Source organism: Cryptomeria japonica, chromosome 4 (assembly GCF_030272615.1).
Source record: "Cryptomeria japonica chromosome 4, Sugi_1.0, whole genome shotgun sequence".
NCBI lineage: Eukaryota > Viridiplantae > Streptophyta > Pinopsida > Cupressales > Cupressaceae > Cryptomeria > Cryptomeria japonica.
Genome location: NC_081408.1, coordinates 528,183,357 through 528,207,040, shown reverse-complemented (window position 1 = coordinate 528,207,040; position 23,684 = coordinate 528,183,357).

The following is a 23,684-nucleotide window of genomic DNA, read 5'->3' as shown; positions in this document are numbered from 1 at the left end:
TGATAGTGGTTGTTCACATCACATGACCGATGATCGGAGCAAATTTCTTTCTCTGAAGGAATTTGATGGCGGAGTTGTAATACTTGGTAATGACTCACCCTGCATGGTTAAAGGTAAGGGAACTATTTCTCTTAATGGAAAGAGTAGTGCAGATGATGTCTACTAGGTTGAAGGTTTAAAGCATAATCTTTTAAGTGTGACACAACTCAATGATAGAGGATACCCACTGGAGTTTAAAAATGGTATGTGCAAAATCTATGGAAATAAAGGTGAACTGATTGCAACCAGGAAGCAAACTAAAGGTAACCTATTTCACCTTAATCCTAGAGTCAGTAACTATTTAATTGCAAAGATAGATGATAACTGGCTTTGGCATAGGAGGTTTTGTCATATAAACTTTGATAACATTGTTAAAGTGAGTAAGTCCAAGACAGTGAAAGGTTTACCTCAGTTAGACAAACCAGTTAATGTTATGTGCAAAGAATGCCAGTTGGTAAAGATGGCATCCTCAAATTTCAAGAGCAAATCCTTTTCAGTGGAACATTTGTTAGATCTGGTTCGTATGGATCTTTGTGGACCAATAAGAACAAAAAGTATTCAAGGTGACAGATATTTTATGATCTTCACTGATGATTCCTCAAGGATGATGTGGGTCACATTCTTGAAGGATAAGACTGAAGCTTTTGGTAAGTTCAAGGCATTCAGGGCCTTAGCTTAGAAAGAGAGTGGTAAGAAGATAAAGTGTCCAAGGACAGATCAAGGCGGTGAATTTACTTCTGAGGAATTCACTAGGTATTGTGAAGAAAATGGTATCAAACGACAGCTTTTCGCACCTAGGACACCACAACATAATGGTATCGCAGAGAGAAACAACCGATCAGTTGTTGAAGTTGTTAGGATGATGTTGATACAAGGAGGTGTAGCAAAGACTTTCTGGAGAGAAGCTGCCAGCACAACTGTCTACACTATGAACTAGATTCTGGTAAAGAGAGGTAAGGACAAGACTCCTTATGAATATGGTATGGTAGATCACCCGATGTTAGTTATTTTAGAATATTTGGAAGCAAATGTTTTATTAAGAGAGGTGATTATATTAGCAAATTTGAGGCTAAAAGTGATGAAGGTATGTTTCTTATCTATTCCACCAAGAGTAAGGCTTGCAAGCAGTGTTTTAACAACCGGACACAGAGAATTGTTGAGAGTGTTGATGTTCGAGTGGATGAAAATCCTAAAGTCTCAGAGGAAACCAGTTCAGAGAAAAAGGATGAAGATCCTTGCATTTTGTTTTTGGAACCAGAAACTATGAAATTTGAAACCGGCAAAGCAAATATTGATGTACGAGTTCACCCGGAACAGATAAATTCAAAAGAAGATGGTGATAATGAAGAAGTTGAACCTGAAGATAATGATCATGTTATTCCAAGATATGTGAGACTGAATCACAATCCTGAATAGATTATTGGGGATAAGGATGTTGGAGTACTAACCAGAAGAAGAATCAGAGAGAATTCTTGGATGATCTCCACTATTGAACCAAGAACTGCTAAGGAAGCATTTGGTGATGATCATTGGGTTAAAGTTATGGAGGAGGAATTAGATCAAATTGAGAAGAACAACACATGGACCCTAGAACCCCGATCGGTAAATAAAAATGTGATAGGTACTAAATGGGTTTTCAGGAATAAGTTGAATGAAGATGGTGTTGTAGTTCAAAACAAAGCTAGGTTAGTTTGCAAAGGGTATGCACAAGAGGAAGGAGAAGACTATGGTGAGACTTTTGCACCAGTGGCTAGACTGGAAGGTGTTAGAACTTTACTTGCATTTGTTGCACACAAGAAATTCAAAGTATACCAGATGGATGTTAAGTCTGCATTTTTGAATGGGATACTAGAAGAAGAAGTATACATTGAGCAGCCAGATGATTATGCTCTAATTGATAAGAAACACATGGTATGCAAATTGCATAAATTTATATGGATTAAAGAAGGCACCAAGATCATGGTATGAAAGGCTTCATACACATCTGATGAAGATAGGCTTTATGAGAACCAGTGATGATAGTAACATTTATCTCAAATCTAAAGGAGATAAAATACTAGTCAGCAAAGTATTTGTTGATGATATCATATTTGGAGGTAGTGATGACATGAGAAACAGTTTTGCAGATGAAATGAAAAATGAGTTTGAAATGTCTTTAGTGGGAGAAATAAAAAAATTCATAGGCTTGCAAATACAACAAATGAAGAATGGTATTTTTGTCACACAGTCTAAGTATGTGAAAGAGGTCTTGAAGACATTTGGCATGAGTGACTGTAAACCAGATGAGACACCTATGGTTACAGGTTGTAAGTTGTCTAAGGAAGATGAGTCCAAATCTGGTGATGAGAAGGAATACAGGTCAATGAATGGAAAATTGCACTATTTTGTTCACAGCAAACTGAACATAGCTCATGAAGTTGGCATATTTGTTAGATTCCAGAAGAATCCTAAGGAAACACATCTGATAGAAACCAAAAGAATTTTTAGATACTTGAAAGGTATTGTCGATTATGGGTTATGGTATCCATATGGAGGAAATTTTGACTTGAAGGTGTACACAGATGCAGATTGGGCAGGAAATGTTGATGATTGGAAAAGCACAATCAGTGGAGAATTTTTTTCTCGGAGGAAGACTTGTTTCATGGAGTAGTAAGAAGAAGAGTTGCACTTCACAATCTACTACTGAAGCTGAGTATGTTGTAGCTTACATGAATTGTACATAGGCTATATGGATGAGGCACATTTGGAAGGTTTTAAGATTAAGATTTCAGAACCTATAAAGATTTTATGTGATAATAAAGTGCAATAAATATTTCCAAGAACCCTATTTTGCACGCATGAACCAAGCATATTGAATTGAAGTATCATTTCTTGAGGGAAAAAGTATAGAGTAAAGATGTGATCTTGGAGCATGTTTCTACCAAGGAACAACTTGTAGCTATTTTTACTAAACGTCTCCCTAAGACTACTTTTGAGTATCTTAGAAGTCAGTTAGGGGTCATCCCTCTTCATGAAGTCAGTTAGGGGTCGTCCCTCTTCATGAAGTCAGTTAAGTATGATGTAGATTACATCAGTCCCAGAGCTACTTGCAAAATTTTACAGAAGGATTGGTGTAGAAGTGGATTTATTCCACAAGGGCAGCATCAAATCGCAAATTGTTGATGATGCACAGTGAAATTTAAAATTACATGTTTTACTTTCAATTTGGCATTGTTGTCAAAAGGGGAGAAGAATTATGTGATTATGGGAACGAGAACCAGTGACAAGCTGAAGACATGGAGAGCATTGTGAATACTTGGTAATGTAAACCAGGATTCCTATTCACAATCACGTAGCAATCAATGGTATTAATATTTGTATTGCCATCAGTGCCAAAGGGGGATATTGTTGGCATTTGCATGAAGATTGCATTAATGATATGTTATGTTGTCATTGATGTCAATTAAACCGGTAATGATATTATTGTAATATTGTTATTGTAACCGGTAGGAAGAATTTGTGGAGTGAACCGATAACCGGTGTAAACCTTATCTATTGTTGTAGCTGGTAAACCCTACCTGTTGTTTTTGATAAACCCTAACCGATTAAGTTTGGTGAATTGTTTATATTGGTTTATGATCTAATGATGAGAGGTAATGATTATGACACATATGATTATTGTATGAAGATAATTCCAAGAGATTTTGGCGAGTTGTTGTAACAGTTTTTGTCTAGGGAATGAGAAAATGTATTGCATCTAATGAAAACCACATGATGAGTTACTAAGTTCGATGAAGTAGTGATCAAGGAGTGATCAAGGTTTTCTTGATTGATGTGCAGAGATTACTATGTAATCCAACGGTCATACTTGAACCAATTTGTTTGTAATCTCTATGAGAATTAGGTTTTTGTTGTGTTACTGACTTGATTGATTTGTTTATAAGGTCGATGAATTTATTTAGTTTAATGAGTTGGCAAAGAGATAGACACAGTTTAGTTGAGTGTGTAGTTGCCGAACCAGATGATGTATCTACAGTTTGAGTAAAGGCAGATAGGAGCATGAAATGGATCTGATCAAGCAAGTGTAGTGCTATTCAGATAGATCAGAAAACTCCTGTTGTTTTCTAACAATTATAGTAAAATTGAAATCCCCTAACCAGGTAAGCTCTAACAAGCTTGGTCTTATTCAAATCCTCTAACAAGGTGATCCATTAGATTGGATTTTCAAATCCTCTACCGAGGTTACTCCTTATAGGGTATAGCTTCTAACAAGGGATTTGAAGTCAATCCCTTAACCGGGTGATTCCTAATAGGATGAGTTCTTAACAAAACTTTTTTTAAAGCTTTAACAGGCTAGGCCCTTAACAGGGCGAACTTCAGAAGAGTTCAGATAGTTATCTTGTGAGTCTCATCTCACCGTGGTTTTTACCTATTTTGGTTTCCACGTCAAAAAATATTTGTGTCAAGTGGTGAATGTTTTTGTGGTTATGTTTTCATGGTTTATTTACTTAACTACTTAACTATTTTGATAAGTCATGATAACTGGAAGCATTAAGAAATGAAGAAGTTGTTTATTGTTAATTTGTTGTAACAGTCAACCGGTTTATCCTATGAGTTTTTATCTTGACAGAGGTATTAAATTGTTAGTTCTAAGTTTACTTTGAGAGATTGATTTTTGAGATTGGTGAAGTTTGTATTAGTTTTTCTATCTACTGATTCAGCCCCCCTCTCAGTAGTTGACCGGATACTTATTCTTTCATCATACCATCCGTTGTAGGTGGAATAAAGAGTGTTGGAGGTAAGATTGAAGATCATACTATTGTTAGAAAAATTCTTAGAACTCTTTTACCGTAGTATTCTATCAAAGTGTCTTCTATTCAAGAACTGAGATCCATTTCAAAAGATAAAGTTGTTGTTGATTCTTTAATTAGAAAGTTAACTACATTTGAACTTAACAGTTTGATAATAGTGTTTCCAAACCTTTTGAATCTACCTTTAAGGCTTCAGTAACTGGTACATCAGCAAGGAAAGGAAAAGATGTTTATCATAATCCTGAATGCAGGTCTAGTCATGGCAGTAGCAGAGGTGATGGTGATGGTGATGGTGATGATAAAGATCATCTAATGGAACTTGAGGCATTACTGGGTAGAAGATTCCCTAGAGGAATAGGTAAATATAAAGGTAAATTACCCTTGAAGTGTTTCTCTTGTAGTAAGATTGGACACATAGCTGCTTACTGCCCTAACACTGATAAGAAAGATAAGTTTAGGAGATTCAAAGGAAAAAGCAAGAAACATTGTTATGTTGCAGTGGATGAAGGTGTGACTGATGATGAATTAGAAAAAGATGACAATGAGGAGATAGTATTTTTTGTTGTGAAGGAGGACCTGACTAATGAGAAGGCCTTGGTGTCTCATATGGATAACAACAAGGAGTGGATAATAGATAGTGGTTGCTCACACCACATGACCGGTGACAAAAGTAAGTTCCTATCCCTTGAAGAGTTTGATAGAGGTGTTGTAATATTTGGTAATAACTCTCCCTGCATGGTTAAAGGTGAAGGATCAATTTCTTTAAATGGGAAGACTAATGCAAATGATGTCTTTTGGGTTGAAGGACTAAAAATTAACCTCTTGAGTGTTGGACAACTTAATGATAAGGGATATCTACTTGAAGTAAAAAGTGGAGTGTGCGAGATTCTTGTAAATAATGAAGAATTTATTGTTATTGGGAAGAAGAATAGAGGTAATTTATTTCATCTGAATACTAATGTAGATGATTGTTTGGTGGTGAAGATTGAAGACAGCTAGTTGTGGCACAAGAGATTTTTTCATGTCAATTTTGACAATTTGATTAAAGTTAGTAAGTCAAGTATTGTTAGAGGTTTGCCCCATCTTGTGAAACCGGATAATGTGTTATGCAAGGATTGTCAGATGGGTAAGATGACCTCTGTATCCTTTAAGAGTAAGTCTTTTTCTTTAGAGAATATTCTTGATTTGGTTCATACTGGTCTTTGTGGTCCTATGAGGACTAACAACTATTTTGGTGATAACTATTTTATGATCTTTACTGATGATTATTCCAAAATGATGTTGGTAACTTTTTTCAGAGAAAAGTATGAGGCTTTTAGTAAGTTTAAAGCATTTAAAGCTCTTGTTGAGAAAGATACTGGGAAGAATCTAAAATGTTTGAGATCTGATCGGGGAGGTGAATTTACTTTTGATAAGTTTGTGAAGTTCTGTGATGAACAAGAAATTAAGAGGTAGATGTCAGCTCCTAGAACTCTACAACAAAATGGGATAGCAAAGAGAAAGAATAGAATAGTTGTTGAAGTTTCTAAAACTATGTTGATTCAAGGTGAAGTACCGAAGATGTTTTGGAGAGATACAGTTAGCACTGATGTCTATACTTTGAACCGGTTACTTGTCAAAAAAGGTAATAACAAAACACCTTATGAAATATGGGATGGAAAGACTCCTAGTGTAAGATATTTCAAAATCTTTGGGAGTAAATGTTATATTAAAAGAGATGATTACACTGAAAAATTTGATGCTAAGTGTGATGAAGGCATTTTTCTTGGTTACTCCACAAAGAGTAAGGCATTTAAATGTTAGAAAAAGAGAAGTAAGAAGATCATTGAGAGTGCTAATGTGAAGATAGATGAACTCCTTGAGAAATCTGGTGAGTCCAGCAAATCTGAGCCTGAGAAAGATGAAGAAAGACTGATGAGAAGAATGTTGCAGAAATAGGTGCTCAACTTGTAAATGCAGAGATCGATGAAGAACATGAAGCAAGAAGCACAACACCGGAACTGGTTATTCCAAGGTACGTTAGGTTAAATAACTTAGAAGAACAAATAATTGGAGATAAACATGCTGGAGGACAAACAAGGAGGAAAATCAGAGAAAATTCTTGTCTGATTTCTACTATTGAGCCAAAAATAGTAAGAGAGGCATTAAAGGATGATGAATGGATTAGTGCAATGAATGAGGAGTTAGATCAAATAGAGAAGAACAAGACATGGACACTTGTTCCCAGACCGGAAGACAAGAATGTGATTGGAACCAAATGGGTTTTTAGAAACAAGTTAAATGAATAAGGAAAGGTTGTGAGAAATAAAGCAAGATTGGTTTGAAAAGGATATGCACAAGAAGAAGAGGAAGATTATGGTGAAACCTTTGCCCCTGTGGTGAGATTGGAAGGAGTAAAAATTCTACTTGCTTATGTTGCATTTAAAGGATTTAAAGTCTATCAGATGGATGTTAAATCAGCTTTTCTCAATGGCATCCTTGAAGAAGAAGTATACATAGAACAACCGGATGGGTTTGCTTTGTCTGAAGACAAAGATATAGTTTGCAAACTACATAAGTTGGTGTATGGATTGAAGCAAGCACTGAGAGCATGGTTTGAAAGGTTGCATGCACACCTAATCAAGATAGGATTCCAGCGTACCCATGAGGACAATAATATATATCTAAAGACTGGTGGAGAGAAAGTATTGATAGCTGAAGTATTTGTGGATGACATTATCTTTGGTGGTAATGATGACTTATGCATGGATTTTGCTAAGGAGATGAAAAAGGAATTTGAGATGTCTCTTATTGGAGAGATTAATGTTTTTATTGGGTTGCAGGTCCAGCAGTTGGATGGTGGAATTTTTATCTGTCAGGGTAAGTATGTCAAAGAGGTGTTGAAAACATTTGGCATGGAAGATTGTGAACCAGTTGGTACTCCGATGGTGACAAGCTGCAAGTTGTCTAAGCAAGATGACTCATCATCTGTGGATGAGAAAGAATACAGGTCTATGATTAGTAAATTGCATTATGTCGTTCATAGTAGACCAGATATTGCACAAGTTGTTGGATTGGTTGCTAGATTTCAAAAGGATCCTAAGGAGACTCTCTTGGCAGCGATGAAAAGGATATTTCGGTACCTAAAAGGCATAGTAGATTATGGTTTGTGGTATCCTTATAAAGGAAATTTCTCTTTGGATGTGTTTACTGATGCAGATTGGGCAGGCAATGTAGATGACCGGAAAAGCACTATCGGTTGAGCTTTTCTTCTTGGAGGCAGATTGGTTGCTTGAACAAGTAAGAAGCAAACTTTTGTTTCTCAGTCAATGCAAAGGCAAAGTATGTTGCAGGATCAATGAATTACATGCAGGCAATCTGGATGAGACATGTGCTTCAAGGATTCAAATTTGATGTCTGAACCGGTAACTATTTACTGTGATAATACTAGTGTAATCAATATTTCATAAAATCTTGTGGTACATGCAATAACAAAGCACATAGAATTGAAATATCATTTTCTAAGGCAAAAAGTACAGAAAAACAAGTCCGCGTGGAGTATGTGATAATCAAAGAGCAGTTAGCAGATATTTTCACAAAACCATTGCTGAAGACAACCTTTGAGTATCTCAGAGGTAAATTAGGGGTCAGACCCCTACTCAGACAAAACTAGAATGCAGGATGCATCAATCTAGTGGGCTTCATGACTATTTTTCACTTTGGATTGATGAGATACAGGCTACTCTGCAGGGGGAGCAACTTAGATGTGTTTGCAGACATGTTCAAGACAACAACTATAGTAGACTTGATTTTTTATGCTTATACACCTTTGGAATTTTTGTCAAAGGGGGAGAATAAATATGATTAAGAGAAGACATATGATTAGTTGGAGTAGATATAGTGTAACCGACATATGAGATGCAACAGAGAAGAGAAGAGTTGCAAAGAAAGTCCATAATAGAGCGGAACAGTATGAGTTGAGTATGTTGATATTTAGTGTTGCCATCAATGCCAAAGGGGGAGATTGTTGGCATGTTTGGCATAACTGATGAAGATGAGATGATGGTGGATGACTGTACCGGTAGAGGAAGATGACATGATCAGTTCTTTATATTGTCATTGATGGCAATCAGGTTCAACTGATGTTTAATGATGTTTACAGTTGGTTTTTGGTGATTGACTTGTTGGCTAAGTGATTTGGTCTACCGGAGTAAGAGTTTGACAGTTTGATAGAGTTTATTGACAAGACTACAAATTAGGACCTTAACCGGTAAAGCAAATAAGTTTTGATGGAATCGGGTGATTGGCGATGTTTGGTGACTTGTGGTTTGACACATAAGCTTTTATGATGGTTTTGAGTATTTAACCAGAACCGCATCCTATGATGGTTATTGGAAGGAATGTTTTGAATTTTTGATGAAGTTTTGCCAGGGTTTAAGAAGGGTTTAACGACAGGTAAATAATTCTCTTGACCGGTAATAATTTTTGGTTTGGCGGTGATCTACATCAAGTTCACGTGTTGATGATAATGCGGCACAAACTACGTGATGAGTTTGAAAGATGTTTTGGCATGTTTGGAGAATGAATTTCTTGGGAATGTGCAAAGTGCTTAGCAGAATGTGCTAAGGGTTTGACTTTGTACCAGATCGACTTGTTGTGATGATTTATGATCATTCAACGGTCGATATTGATTTGTAATTGATTGTAACGATCCCTACGATGATCTATAATAAGTTGTAAAGATCTGAGATGATCTATGTAGTAAGTCTTAGGGTTTTGATGCTGACCTAGTTGTAAAAGTTATTTATGTCGGCAAGGTTGATGTTTTGTAGTGTCGATGATTTTGAGAAGCCGAACCAATATCTGTGAGAAGATCTGCCAGAGTGATGAAGACTTAGAACTTAATTGGATCTAACCAAGAAAGCAGTAGAGTGCTATACACAAATCATTCACTGTTGTTCTCTAACAATCACAGCAGCTAAAATCCCTTAACCGGGTAGGTCCTAACAAGCCTCACATTGTAAAATCCCCTAACAGGGTGACTCAATATATGAGTTCTAAATCCTCTTGCGAGGTTGATCCTAACATATCAAATCTTCTAATAGGGCTAAGGTAAATCCCTTAACCGGATGACTCCTAACAGGGTCTGCTCCTAACAGGGCATCATTGCAAGCTTCTAACCGAGCTTGGCTCCTAAAAGGGCACATTCTGAAAGAGTGTAAAATATTTGTGGGTACCAATTACCACCGTGGTTTTTCCCTATTTGGGTTTCCATATGAAAAACATGGTGTTCATGTGTGGTATGTTTTTCTTGTGATGTTTATATTTTATTTCTGATAACCAGTAAACACAGTTTATGTTTGTTTATCAGAGATATTAGAGTGGTTACCGGTAATGATGATTATATGATTGATGAAGCAATATGATTAGTTAATAAGTTGGTAACTGTGTTTGTTGATCTAATATTGAATTGATGGCCGATCTGATTAATAAGTTTGCATAAGAGGAAATGATTATCTAGATCTAATAAGGAAATTTGTTATGGAGATTTGGTTTAAGTGTTGAATGTTTTTAGATTTGAGATAAGTCTGTTTTGGTGTTGAAAGTTTCAATTTTTGTTAATATTGATCCACCCCACTCTCAGTATTAACCGGATCCTCTAGGTTTATTAGATATATCCTTGTTTGAACATTCACCTCTCTCTGATAATGCAGACACAATACTGACACCTAAATTACATAAGCATCTCACCTATATATATAAGTCATCAACCTTGATAACAAGGTCGACTAAACCCTCAACCCTCAACAATAACAAAAATTGCATTGCACAATACAAAGATCGATTGTCGAACCAATATTATGATTTACATTACATATCATGGACCTAATTCAAATTCCCAAACAATTACATCGACCGGAAATCCTACCAAGATCAACCGCAACACGCTATACCATCAGAAATACTACATAACACAAAAATCATCACCGATTCATAGAAATCACCAAAAACTTGCACAACAATCAATTCGGATCACCAAAATAAATAGGACATGACTAGGAAACACCAACAAGCACGTTAGAATCATCCGGAATAATTGCACCAACACCTCTTTTCAAATCTTCATTGGTCAATGTCTCAAAGCTCAAGAACACAACCAAATCAACAATTGTCACAAGGAAAGATAACTTGCGGAGCACCAAATCATGAACAATCTAAAATTAAGATACACAAGATCATCCCAAACAATAATCCAAAGTCTCATCATAGGATCTGATCACACCGGAATATACTTGAGGAAATACCATATTCCGCAAAATAGTGATCAACAAAACCAAACTACAAAACCGGATTAAAAAACTCTTCCCAAACTCACAAGAATATGTTCACATCAATGACAACAACCAAATCCAACAATCTCCCCAATAATCCAACAAAGTGTACACACATAAATTTGTCCACTAATTAAATAAATACTTAATATTTATTTGATGCACTAATATTCCTCTATTAATTAAATTTACATTTAATTAATTCACTCAACCCCTATTCTACTATTTTAATTAAATAAATTTATTTTAATTAAAATCACTAACTATAGTCTAGTTATTAACTAAATTTAATTTATTTAATTTCCCTCCATCCTCTCATTTGAATAAATTAACATTTATTTAAAATCACAAATCAAACCCCTATTTAAATAAATCAATATTTATTTAAATCCCCCTGCCCACTAACCCTTCTTCTAGAATCTTCTAATCGTTTCTAATTAACCTAAATCCCTCCTAATCATTTGCACATTCCTTAAGAAGGAGTCACTTCTCAAAGAATATGCAAAGTCTTCATAAAGCATTAAAGTCTCCTACATAAGCCTTAAAGGGTTTCTCCCCTCAACAAAGATAACCCTCAAAGTCTTCCAAACCATTAAAGGCTTAAGTCCTTTTAACCCATCAAGTCCATTCAAGCATGTATTGCTTTGACCATGGTTATCCTTTAACACTTGCACAAGAGTTTATCCATTGGATAATGGCTTTATCCAATAACCCAACCCAAATGAGGTTACCCTCATGTCTTCTCATGCATTAAATTCTCCTTCCCTCTCCTCTCAAGCCATCTCATATTGACACTTGTCATCATGGGATTGGGTTGAAAACCATCACATAGATTGAGAATCATAAAATCCTAGCCCTCCACAAGCCCAATCAATCTTGTCCATCTATTCAGCGTGTTTGCTTATAAAAGGGACCTCATTCCTCAAGTAAAGGAGGAAGCAGTAGAGCATTGTTATTATACTGGCATTAGCATGGACACTTAAGATTTCTCATAGCAACACTATTTAATCATTTGCATAGCATTAGTGTTTTATTTTCAACCATTTCAATCCTCCATTGGCATCCATGGTTTTATGCTAAAACTGAGAGCTACACTCAATCATTTAGGTCTTGAAGAGGAGAAGAACAAGGGAGAGCTATCAAGAAACATGCGAGCATCTTAGGGAGTTTTCTTCCTCTTTTGTTTTGTTTATGCTTCATTTGTGTCTTAATCTCTTTTGATGTGCATCTTAGAGGTTTTTTAGTTCATTTGTTTTAGTTTTTGGTTGAAAACTAACATATTGACATTTGAAATTTGTTTGTGACTATGTCCCCTTATCCATGCATCATACAAAATTTAGGGATTCCCATACATATTTCCATCTTGGACCTACTCAAGTCATCACCTATCCATCAAGATATTCTTACGCGCACTTTGTAAGAAGCTTGTGTCTCAAGCAATATTCATCCCACATATTTTCAAGCCATGGTCGCACACTTATCCTCTATGTATCATCTTAGCTTTACACAAATGGATGCTATGGTTCCTGACCCTAATCATGTTCACCCGCTTAATATTGAAGCCATTGTAAAAAAAGTACAATGTAAAATGAGTCTTGATCGACAATGGTTATGCCCTAAATCTTTGTACTCTTTAATTTGTCACTCAAGTGGGGTATACTATTGTAGATATGCATAATCAAAATATTACAATCAAAGCATATGACAATGATTAAAGTAGTTTAGTCGACATGATATATATTTCTATTCAGGTTGTTCCAATAATACAAAACATATTGTGCCACGCCATTGATCTTGACCTCCCATTAAATATTCTAATTGGTTTCCCATGGATTCATGACATGCAAGTTGTCCCATCCACTTTCCATTGGTTCCTAAAATTCCCATATCAAGGTTGTGAAATCACTATTCGTGGGGATCCACAACCATTTGAGTATTGCCATACTCTTGATGCCTCATCATCCTATTCATATCATTGCCCTTATATTAACATCAGAACCCCTCACACTACTTCATCATCTTCATATGATGACCCCAATTCCATACTCACTGCCGCAAAATAACAAACCTCCATATCATCGTCCTTCTTCCAACTCAAGATCAATGGCACTAGCTATGAAGAGTATGCGCTACAAGGAACCTTTGCATTGGGTATGCTTCCCTTAGACCCTCATTCCCATGGTGAATCCACCAAAGAGTAGAAGAAGAAGGAACTCACTATCACAGAATTTGGTCCTACCACATTTCAATCTCGTGGAGAACCTAATCGTGAGGTTATAGAAGGGGAAATTAATCAATGTCTCTACAAGGATCCTCCTGAAGATAGTGATGCCCACCTTGGTTACTTCAAAGGAAAATATCTATTTTCCCATAAATTGGCTACAAAACAATATGATTACCAAGGTGGAGGACTAGGACAAAAAGAGAAAGGAATTAGGTGACCTTTGGATATAGTTCCTAATGTTAACATCAAGGGCTTGCCTTTGGACGTCCCTCTAATGAAGCCTCAACTTCAACAAGTACTTGAAACTATGAGAGTGATTTATTTGACATTGAATACATACCTCACGTGGTGGTCAAACACACATATGAAGATTTTTAGATATCTCCACATTCGGCACCTCCACCCTTTTTGACACATCCATTCTCCTATTTGACCTCCCACTTCAAGATCCTAAACTCATCGATTGTGACCAAACTGTTGCACATCTTGACACATTTCAAAGTGATGCAGCGCTCCACAAATTCTTGGGCATGACTAAATGTGTGCCATACTATGACCTAGTCTCAAACCTAGTGTACAAGCTTAATCCTTAGGGTTACTTCGAGAAAGAGGGTATCCTTAACTACAAAATTAAAAAGGAATTAAAAAATCAAGAGTCTACTAGTGAAAACCTCTATAGGAACCTATAGACCATAAAATATTAAAAAGAAACTATGTATCTTTTGGTGAAAACCTCATTGAGGCACCAAAAGGTGAGGACTCTCCTCTTACTCTCATAGACATGTACTTTTTCGAAAGATCTCCCATCCTCATAGATGAAACACAAGAAGTCAATCTAGGCACCACAGAAAATCCATGAATCATTTATTTGGCTACTTCTTTGTCTAATTATAAGCTCCAAGTATTCACTCAAAGTCTCCAAGCATGGCATACCAACTTCACATGGTCTTATGCTGACATGCTTGGTCTTGATCCAGACCTTAAGGTACGCTCTCTTGTTGTTAAACCAAATGCCAAACATGACAAACATAAATTGAGAAAGATGCATCTGCAAATAGCATTATTGGTCAAGGCATAACTGGAAAAGTTATTGGAGCCCAAGCTCATATGTCCCATTGATTACTCCGAGTGGATCTCCAATATGGTACTTGTTTCCAAGCCTAATGGGAGCATTTGAATTTGCAGAAACTTCTAAAATCTTAACAAGGCTTACCCAAAGGATGACTTTTCACTTCCCAATATTCACATCCTTGTTAATCTAAAAATAGGACATGAAATATTCTCCCTCATAGATGGTTTTTCCAGTTACAACCAAATCAAGATTGCAGAAGAAGATCAACATAAAATAACTGTTGGACATTGTTGCCATTAGGATATGTTGTTGTCATTGATGTCAACATATTCCTGCTCTGGTGATTGCAAATTGGTTCATTGTGATTATGGTTTGGTGTATGGAGTATCTTTAGTATCATTATATTCTTTTGTTCTGGTGTTGGTGATCCAGTAAGCTTAATTGATCATATCATATGATCCGGTTTTGTAGTTTGTTTATCTGATCAGTGCTTTGCAGAGTTCAGTATTTCCTCCAGTATATTTTGGTGTGATCAGATCTTGAGCTGAGATTTTGGGATATTATTTGGGATGGTCTTTTGTATCTTCCTTTTAGATGGTTCATGATTTGGTACTCTGCAAGTTATCTATCTTCGTGACAGTTGTTGTTGTTTGAGTGTCCTTTAGTTTCAAATGTTGATCGATGAAGATTTGATAAGTGGTGGTGGTGTAGCTATTATGGATTATTCTAAAGTGCTTTTTGGTGTCTCCTAACTGTGTCCTATTTGTCCTAATCATCCATATTGATCATTGTGCGATTTTTTGGTGATTTTTCTGAACCAGTGATGTTCTTCGTGTTATGCGGTCTTCTTGGTGGTGTGGCGTGTTGTGGTTGATCTTGGCATGATTTCCGATGGTGTTGTGTGTTTGGATATTTGGTTTAGGACCATTTTATTGTTGGCATTATGGATGAATTGATTATGTTCAACACTAGTTATTATGGTTGGTTACCGGCAGACAAGTTTTGGTTACCGGTAGAAGATATAGTGTTACCGGCAGAAGAGACTATATGTTGGACACTTCTGGCATGTTTGGATCAGTGAAGTATATTTGATTTCATGTGCTATATGCTCCATGAGCATGTTTTGGTCAGTTGATATTGGCTTGGTAATTGGATTCTATCATACACTCTGGTAAACCCTTACCAGCACTGGCTTAAGGCTTTACCGACAGAGCTTTCATTAAGGAATCATGATAGGATGCATAATTGGTGTTGGTGCAGCTTCTTCATGGATTTTAGGATGTTGAAGATGTTCTTTGATCATGCTTCAAACTTCTTGAAGACATTTCTTTAGTGTGGTGGACCCAAAATAGGTCTGGTACATATCTAGGTTATGGACCGGTATCATGCTAATGTGTACTCTACACGTTACCAGGATGTTTCGAGATAATTTATGGATTTATTATTATTGTTTTGGTCTTAAGCCGACATTGCATATCATTGTAGTATGGAATTATGTAATGATCTTATTGTAATATCTTTAGGTGGCCGACCTAATCGGTTTAGGTCTTAGGGTTTGTATAAATAAGAGGTAGAAACTCTTTGTAAAGTATCATGGTTATTGGAAAGGTCATGGTCAAGGAATGTAATGTGCGAATATTGTAATATTATTCAGGTAGAGGATTTGGTCGATCATTGGTGATTGAATTGGATTTAGAAGAGGATTTAGTCCTCCGGTACTGAGCTTATCCGGGACTGTAATCAGGCATGGTAGATGTTATTTCTAGCAGTTCACTCTATAGGATTGTTGTCCATTTATCTTGAGATGGTTGCAGCCTCTTTTTAGTCAGTGAGACTCTTTTGTAGTGAGCAATAAGCTCTAGGTAGTGCGCCTTCTTGCAAGTGTAGGCCCCTCATTGTAGCACATACTTTCTGTAGAAGTATCATCTGACTGTGGTAGGCTTCCCACCGTGGTTTTTCCCTTTCTGGGTTTTCCACGTACAAATCATGGTGTTATGTGGTATGGTTGTTTTGCATTGATTATCTGGTTAATTGTTAAGTTGTATTGTTTACCGGTATCTTTCCATACCTTCATCTATATGTGCTTTATCGGTACTTGATTTGTTTAAGGTTGTATTGTGGATTAAAAGTTATAATCTGTTAACAACTGATTCACCCCCCCCCCCTCTCAGTTCCCCCCCTCTCAGTTGTTCACTAGCTATCCTAACAATTATGTCATGTAAATCATTATATTGGTCTGGTGGTTGATCCTTGTATCGTGTGATGTAACTGTGTAATTGTGAGTTAAGGGTTTAGCTGACCTTGTTGTCAAGGTTGATGAATTGTATAAATAGGTGATATTGTAATCTAATTTGGGTATCGTGGTTGTGTCTACATTATCAGAGAGTGGTGTATGTGCAATCAAGTGATTCATATTTCAACATTGTGATTGAGCAAAGTTTGGTGTTGCAGAGAAGATATTGTGCTTAACCAGAATTGTCATCACGCATTTGGAGATGTTATTACTATAGTTCATTCCTTCTAGATTGTAGTCTAAATCTTGTTGTAGCCTTCTAGGCCATTGTATTTTGAGCAGTGAGCTCTAGGTAGTGTTTTTAAATGCATATGCATTCCCCATTGTAATATTTTCACATACTATTGCAGAGTATCATCTTATTGTGGGTAGGTTCCCACCATGGTTTTTCCCTTAATCGGATTTTCCACGTCAAAATCTTAGTGTTGTGTATTATGTTGTCATCTTGCTTATCTTTTTTATTGTTTTAGTTTATCAGATCTATTTTTGTGATTTTGTAGATCCGGTGAAAATTGTTCTACCCCCCCCCCCCCCCCTCTCAGTTTTCCCTCACTGTTGTTGCCAACAATTGGTATCAGAGCTAGATCCTCCAGAAGAAGCTTAACCGCTTGAGGAGATCAAGGATGGCAACTAGAACTGGAGGTATTATCTTAAAGAAGGAGAGTCTGAGATTTGATGGTAGTAAATATTCTATAGGGAAGGACTGGATGGAAGTGCATTTCAAATGTCTTGGAGAAGATTACTGGAATATTACGAAGAATGCTTATTATGCTCCTCTGAATGGACCAGTTACTATTGATGAGCTCAAGGAAGATGAACATAACATTAGAGTGAAGGAAGCATTGTTGAGTGCCCTGACTGATTTATAAATGACAAATGTAATGGGACTTCAGACCGCACATGAGATTTGGGAGAAGCTTGAGATCCTAAATGAAGGAGATAAACAAGCCAAAGTTGCTAAGTTACAGATTCTAAAAGGGAAATATGAGATGCTGAAGATGGGAGAAGATGAGAACATAAATACCTTTATGGCTAAGGTGAATGACCTTTTCCTAGGTATCAGATGTGTCGATGGAACCCTTGATGAAGATGAAATTGTTGCTGAGGTGCTGAGATCTTTGCCTCCTGCTTATAAAAATAAGATAGTTTCTATTGATGAGATCTAGAGTGTGACTACTGTGACAAGAGATATGTTGGTTGGAAAGATTGCTGCATTTGAGCTGAGTGAATTTGGTGAATCACATGGAAACTCTAAGACAACATTTAGAGCATCTGTATCCGGAAAACAGAAGTATGAACCTGAAGAATGCAGAATATCCAGATATGAAAGAGAAAGGAGAGAGATAGAAGAGCAGGAAATAGAAATTGATGAGCTTGAAGCATTGATTTCCCATAGATTTCCTAAGGGAGTCAGTAAGTATGATGGAAAATTGCCTTTGAAACGTTTCTCTTGCAATAAGGTAGGACATTTTGCTTCTAGGTTCTTGAAGAGAATGGCTAAGTATGATAGACATGATACATTTGGTAAGCATACAAAAATGATAGATATGAGAAGCATGAGAAGTATGATAAACCTTACAAGTCTAACTGGAAGTATAGGAATCAGAATAACTACTATTATGTTGTTAATGAAGGTGTTACAAATGAAGAATCAAAAGGAGATGAAGTTGTATTTCTTGCCATTAAGGAAGATGGACCAGTACCCCTTGATCCCTCTAGTTGCACTATTGAGGAGAAAGCTTTAGCTGGTAAGGTTGAAGAAAGAGATGAATGGGTAATAGATAGTGGTTGTTCACATCATATGAAAGGTGATAAAAGAAAATTTGTGAGTATGAAAAGGTATGTTGGCGGAATAGTGAGATTTGGAGATGACAAAGCCTATGTGATGTCTGGTAGAGGTTCTATTTCTTTTTATGGTAAGCATAATAGTGATGATGTCTTGTATGTTGAAGGTTTAAAGCATAATCTTTTGAGTGTTGGACAGATGGTTGACAAGGTTATTATTTACAATTCAAGAATGGCAAATGTAAGATCCTAAATGCCTTCGGTATAGAGATTGCATCTATGACTAAGACTGAAGGTAATATTTTTCATTTGAATGTTGGTGAGAAAAGTTGTTTGATTGCTCAGATTGATGAGAGTTCGTTGTGGCATAGGAGAATCTGTCATGTTAACTTTGATTCAATTATTAAGATCAGTTCTATTCAAGTTGTTAGAGATCTGCCTAAAATTGTTAAGCCTGTTAATCTGGTATACAAAGAATGTCAATTGGGTAAAAAAAAAGATCTTTCAAGATAAAATAGTATACATGTGTTGGATTGCTATATCTTGTGCATATTGGCCTGTGTGGACCTAAAAATATTATAAGTGTGCAAGGAGATAGATATTTTATGTTTCTAATTGATGATTATTCTAGGATGATGTGGCTTGTCTTTTTGAAGGATAAATCTAAAGCATCGGACAAGTTGAAGATATTCAAAGCAAAGGTTGAGACTGAGTCAGGATTGAAGGTGAAATATCTGACATCTAACAAAGGTGGAGAATTTTGTTCCGGTGAGTTTCATTCATTCTATGAGAAGCATGGGATTAGAAGACAATTATTTGCTCCTAGAACCCCTCAACAGGCTGGATTTGTTGAAAGAAAGAACAGGACTATTTTGGATGCTGCAAGGACTATATTGATTGAAGGAAATGTTTCAAAGATCTACTGGAGAGAAGCTATTAGCACTATTGTTTACACATTCAACCGAGTTCACATCAAAGGTGATACTGGTAAGACTCCTTATGAGTTATGGTTTGGTCATCTTCCTACTGTGAGATATTTTAGAGTATTTGGTAGAAAATTTTATATCAAGAGAGATGATGAAATAGGAAAGTTTGATGCAAGAAGTGATGAAGGAATTTTCTTGGGTTATTCTACAAAGAGAAAATCCTACCAGTGCTACAATAAGAGACTGAGAAAGATAGTAGAAAGTGCAAATGTGAAGGTGGATGAGAACCTTGGGAAAGAGACTAGAGCATGTGGATATGATGATGGTGAGCATATTATTCTGAATCCTATTCAAACTAAAGAGTTGAAGCAAAATGATCCAATAGAAACTGTTAATCCAAATTGCCAGTGGAGAGGTGCAGGAACCTAAAAATCAGAACAATCAAAAGACTATGAGGTATGTAAGACTAAATCATTCAGAAAATCAAATTATTGGGGATAAAAATGAAGGTGTGATGACTGGAAGAAGGCTAGTTGCTGAAGAGGTATGTTTGATTTCTAAAATCGAACCTAAAGATGTTGTTGAAGCTTGCAAAGATGAAATTTGGATGAGAGCTATGGAAGAAGAATTAGATCAGATTGAGAAGAATAACACATGGGAGCTTGTGCCTAGACCTAAAGATAAGAATGTGATTGGTACCAAATGAGTATTCAAGAATAAATTGAATAAACTCGGTGAAGTTTTCAGAAATAAAGCAAGACTAGTATGCAAAAGATATTCACAAAAAGAAGGAATTAATTATAAGGAGACTTTTGCTCGGGTGGTCAAACTTGAAGCTGTTAGAATATTGCTTGCATATGCTACCTATAAAGATTTCAAGGTATATCAAATGGATGTCAAATCTGCCTTTTTGAATGGTGATCTTGAGGAAGAAGTATACATTGAGCAACCTGATGGATTTTCATTATCAGATGATGGAGACATGGTATATAAATTGAAGAAATCTCTTTATGGATTGAAACAAGCCCCTAGAGCCTAGTATGCTAGATTGGATAAGTACTTATTGAAATTGGGATTTAATAAAGGGACTGTTGATAGTAATATGTACTTTAAGATTGAAAATGATAACATCTTAATTTCTGAAGTATTTGTTGATGATATTATCTTTGGAGGTGATGATAAATTGAGCATGAAGTTTGTCAGTGATATGCAAAAAGAATTTGAGATGTCTATGATAGGTGAGATGAAATTTTTCTTAGGATTGCAGATTTCACAGACTGAAAAATGTATCTTTATATCTCAAACTAAATATGTGAAGGAATTATTGAAGAAGTTTGGGTTAGGTGACTCCAAATCGGTTGGAACTCCTATGGTGTCTGGCTGCAAATTATCTAAGAATGATGAATCTCCAAAATCTAATCAAAGTTTGTACAGGTCTATGGTTGGTGGACTGCTATATCTTACTCAAACTAGGCCAAACATTATGCATGTTGTGTGCATGGCTGCTAGATATCAAGTTGATCTGAAAGAGAGTCACGTCACTGTTGTTAAGATAATATTCAAATACTTGAAGGGAATTGTAGATTATGGTTTGTGGTATCTGAGGAATGATGATTTCATGTTATGTGCTTATACTAATGATAATTGGGCTGGTGATGTTGATGATCGAAAGAGTACATTCGGTGGTGCTTTCTTTTTGGGTAAGAAATTGGTTTCATGGGCTAGTAAGAAACAAGATTTAGTATCCTTATCTGTTGTTGAAGCTGAGTACATTGTTGTTGCTGGTAGTTGCACTCAAGTGGTTTGGATGAAGCAAATTTTGAAGGATATCAGAGTTATCTATGATGAGCCTACTGTCATATATTATGATAATTCCAGTGCTATCAACATGTCAAAGAATCTAGTGCAACATTCAAAGACTAAACATGTGTCAATCAAATATCATTACTTGAGGGAGAAAGTCAGTGAAAAGGAAGTGAAGTTGGAGTATGTGTCTACAAAGGAACAAAATGTTGATATTTTCACTAAGCCTTTGCCTACAGATATATTTGTCTATTTGAGAGACAAGTTAGGGGTATCCACCCCTACTGCTGAAAACTAGATGCATTGAGTTGCATCAATCCGGTGGACTTCACAGTCTTATCTCTTTATCTGGATTGACAATTTAGTGTTGCTCCTCTGATGGAGTAGTCAGGTTAATTATTTTAGGGGGAGAGATTCATGAGGATGATTTTTTAGGAGAGATTCATTATTTGTCTTTTGTCTTTGGCATTGTTGTCAAAGGGGGAGAGAAGCATGTGAAAAATTGTTTTATCTGGTTGATCTTAGGGGGAGTTTGTTGGAGTTAATTTGTTTCTTTGCATTGATTGTTTTTTACATTCATATGTTGTCATCAATGCCAAAGGGGGAGAATGTTGGATATTGTTGCTGCTAGGATATGTTGTTTTCATTGATGTCAACATATTCCTACTCCAGTGATTGCAAATTGGTTCATTGTGATTATGGTTTGGTGTATAGAGTATCTTTAGTATCATTATATTGTTGTGTTCTAGTGTTGGTGATTCGGGAAGCTTAATTGATCATATTATATGATCCAGTTTTGTAGTTTGTTTATATGATCAATGCTTTGCAGAGTTCAGTATTTCCTCTTGTATATTCTGGTGTGATCAAATCTTGAGCTGAGATTTTGGGATATTATTTGGGATGGTCTTGTGTATCTTCATTTTAGATGGTTCATGATTTTGTGCTCAGCAAGTTATCTTTCTTCGTGACAGTTGTTGTTCTTTGAGTGTTCTTGAGTTTCAGATGTTGATCGATGAAGTTTTCATAAGTGGTGTTGGTGCAGATGTTACTAATGATTCTAACATTCTTGTTGGTGTCTCCTAATTGTGTCCTATTTTGTCCCGATGATCCGTATTGATTGTTGTGCGAGTTTTTTGTAATTTTTCTGAACCGGTGATGTTCTTCATATTATACAGTCTTCTTGGTAGTGTAGCGTGTTGCGGTTGACCTTAGCCTGATTTCCAATGGTGTTGCGCATTTGGATATTTGGTTTAGGACCATGTTATGTCATGTAAATCATTATATTGGTCTGATAGTTGATCCTTGTATCATGTGATGTAATTTTGTAATTGTGAGTTGAGGGTTTAGCCGACCTTGTTGACAAGGTTGATGAATTGTACAAATAGGTGATATTGTCATGTAATTTGGGTATCGTGGTTGTGTCTACGTTATCAGAGAGTGGTGTATGTGCAATCAAGTGATTCATCCTTTGGCATTGTGATTGAGCAGAGTTTGGTGTTGTAGAGTAGACATTGTACTTAACCGAAACTATCATCAGGCATTTGGAGATGTTATTATTGCAGTTCATTCCTTTCGAATTGTAATCTGAATCTTCTTGTAAGTCAGTGAGACTTCCCAGAGGGTTGTAGCCTTCTAGGCCATTATATTTTGAGCAATGAGCTCTAGGCAGTGTGCCTGAATGCATGTGCATTCCCCACTGTAATATTTTCACATACTACTGTAGAGTACCATCTTATTATGGGTAGGTTCCCACAGTGGTTTTTCCCTTAACCGGGTTTTCCATGTCAAAATATCGGTTTTGTGTGTTATGTTATCATCTTTCTTATCTCTGTTATTACTGTAGTTTATCAGATCTATTTTTGTGATTAAGTTTGTAGATCTGGCAAAAACTGATTCACCCCCCCCCCCTCAGTTTTCCCTCATTGTTGTTGCCAACAACAATGTTCACAACTCTGTGGGGAACTTTCTGCTATCAGGTAATGTCATTTGTCCTGAAGAATGTGGGTGTCACTTATCAATGCGCCATGATAGTGATTTTTCATTACCTCATGCCTAAGATAATGGAAGATTATGTAGATGATATACTAGTCAAATCTAAGACAAGAGCAGGGCATTCAGCCATACTAGAACATGTCTTTTAATGTCTTGCAAAGTACAGGTTGTGCTTAAATCCCAAGAAATATGTTTTTGGAGTGACATCTAGTAAGCTCCTATCATTTATTGTATGCAGACACGGAATTGAAGCTTACCCCAAAAAGGTCAAGTCAATCCTATAAATGCCTCCCCCAAAGACACTAAAAGAGTTGTGAAGCATGCAAGGAAAACTCTAGTCCATCAAATTATTTATAGCCCAAATTATTGACAAATTCCAGCCTTTCACACATCTCCTAAAGAAGGGCACAATTTTCAAGTGGGATTTTCTCTACCAACAAGCTTTTGAT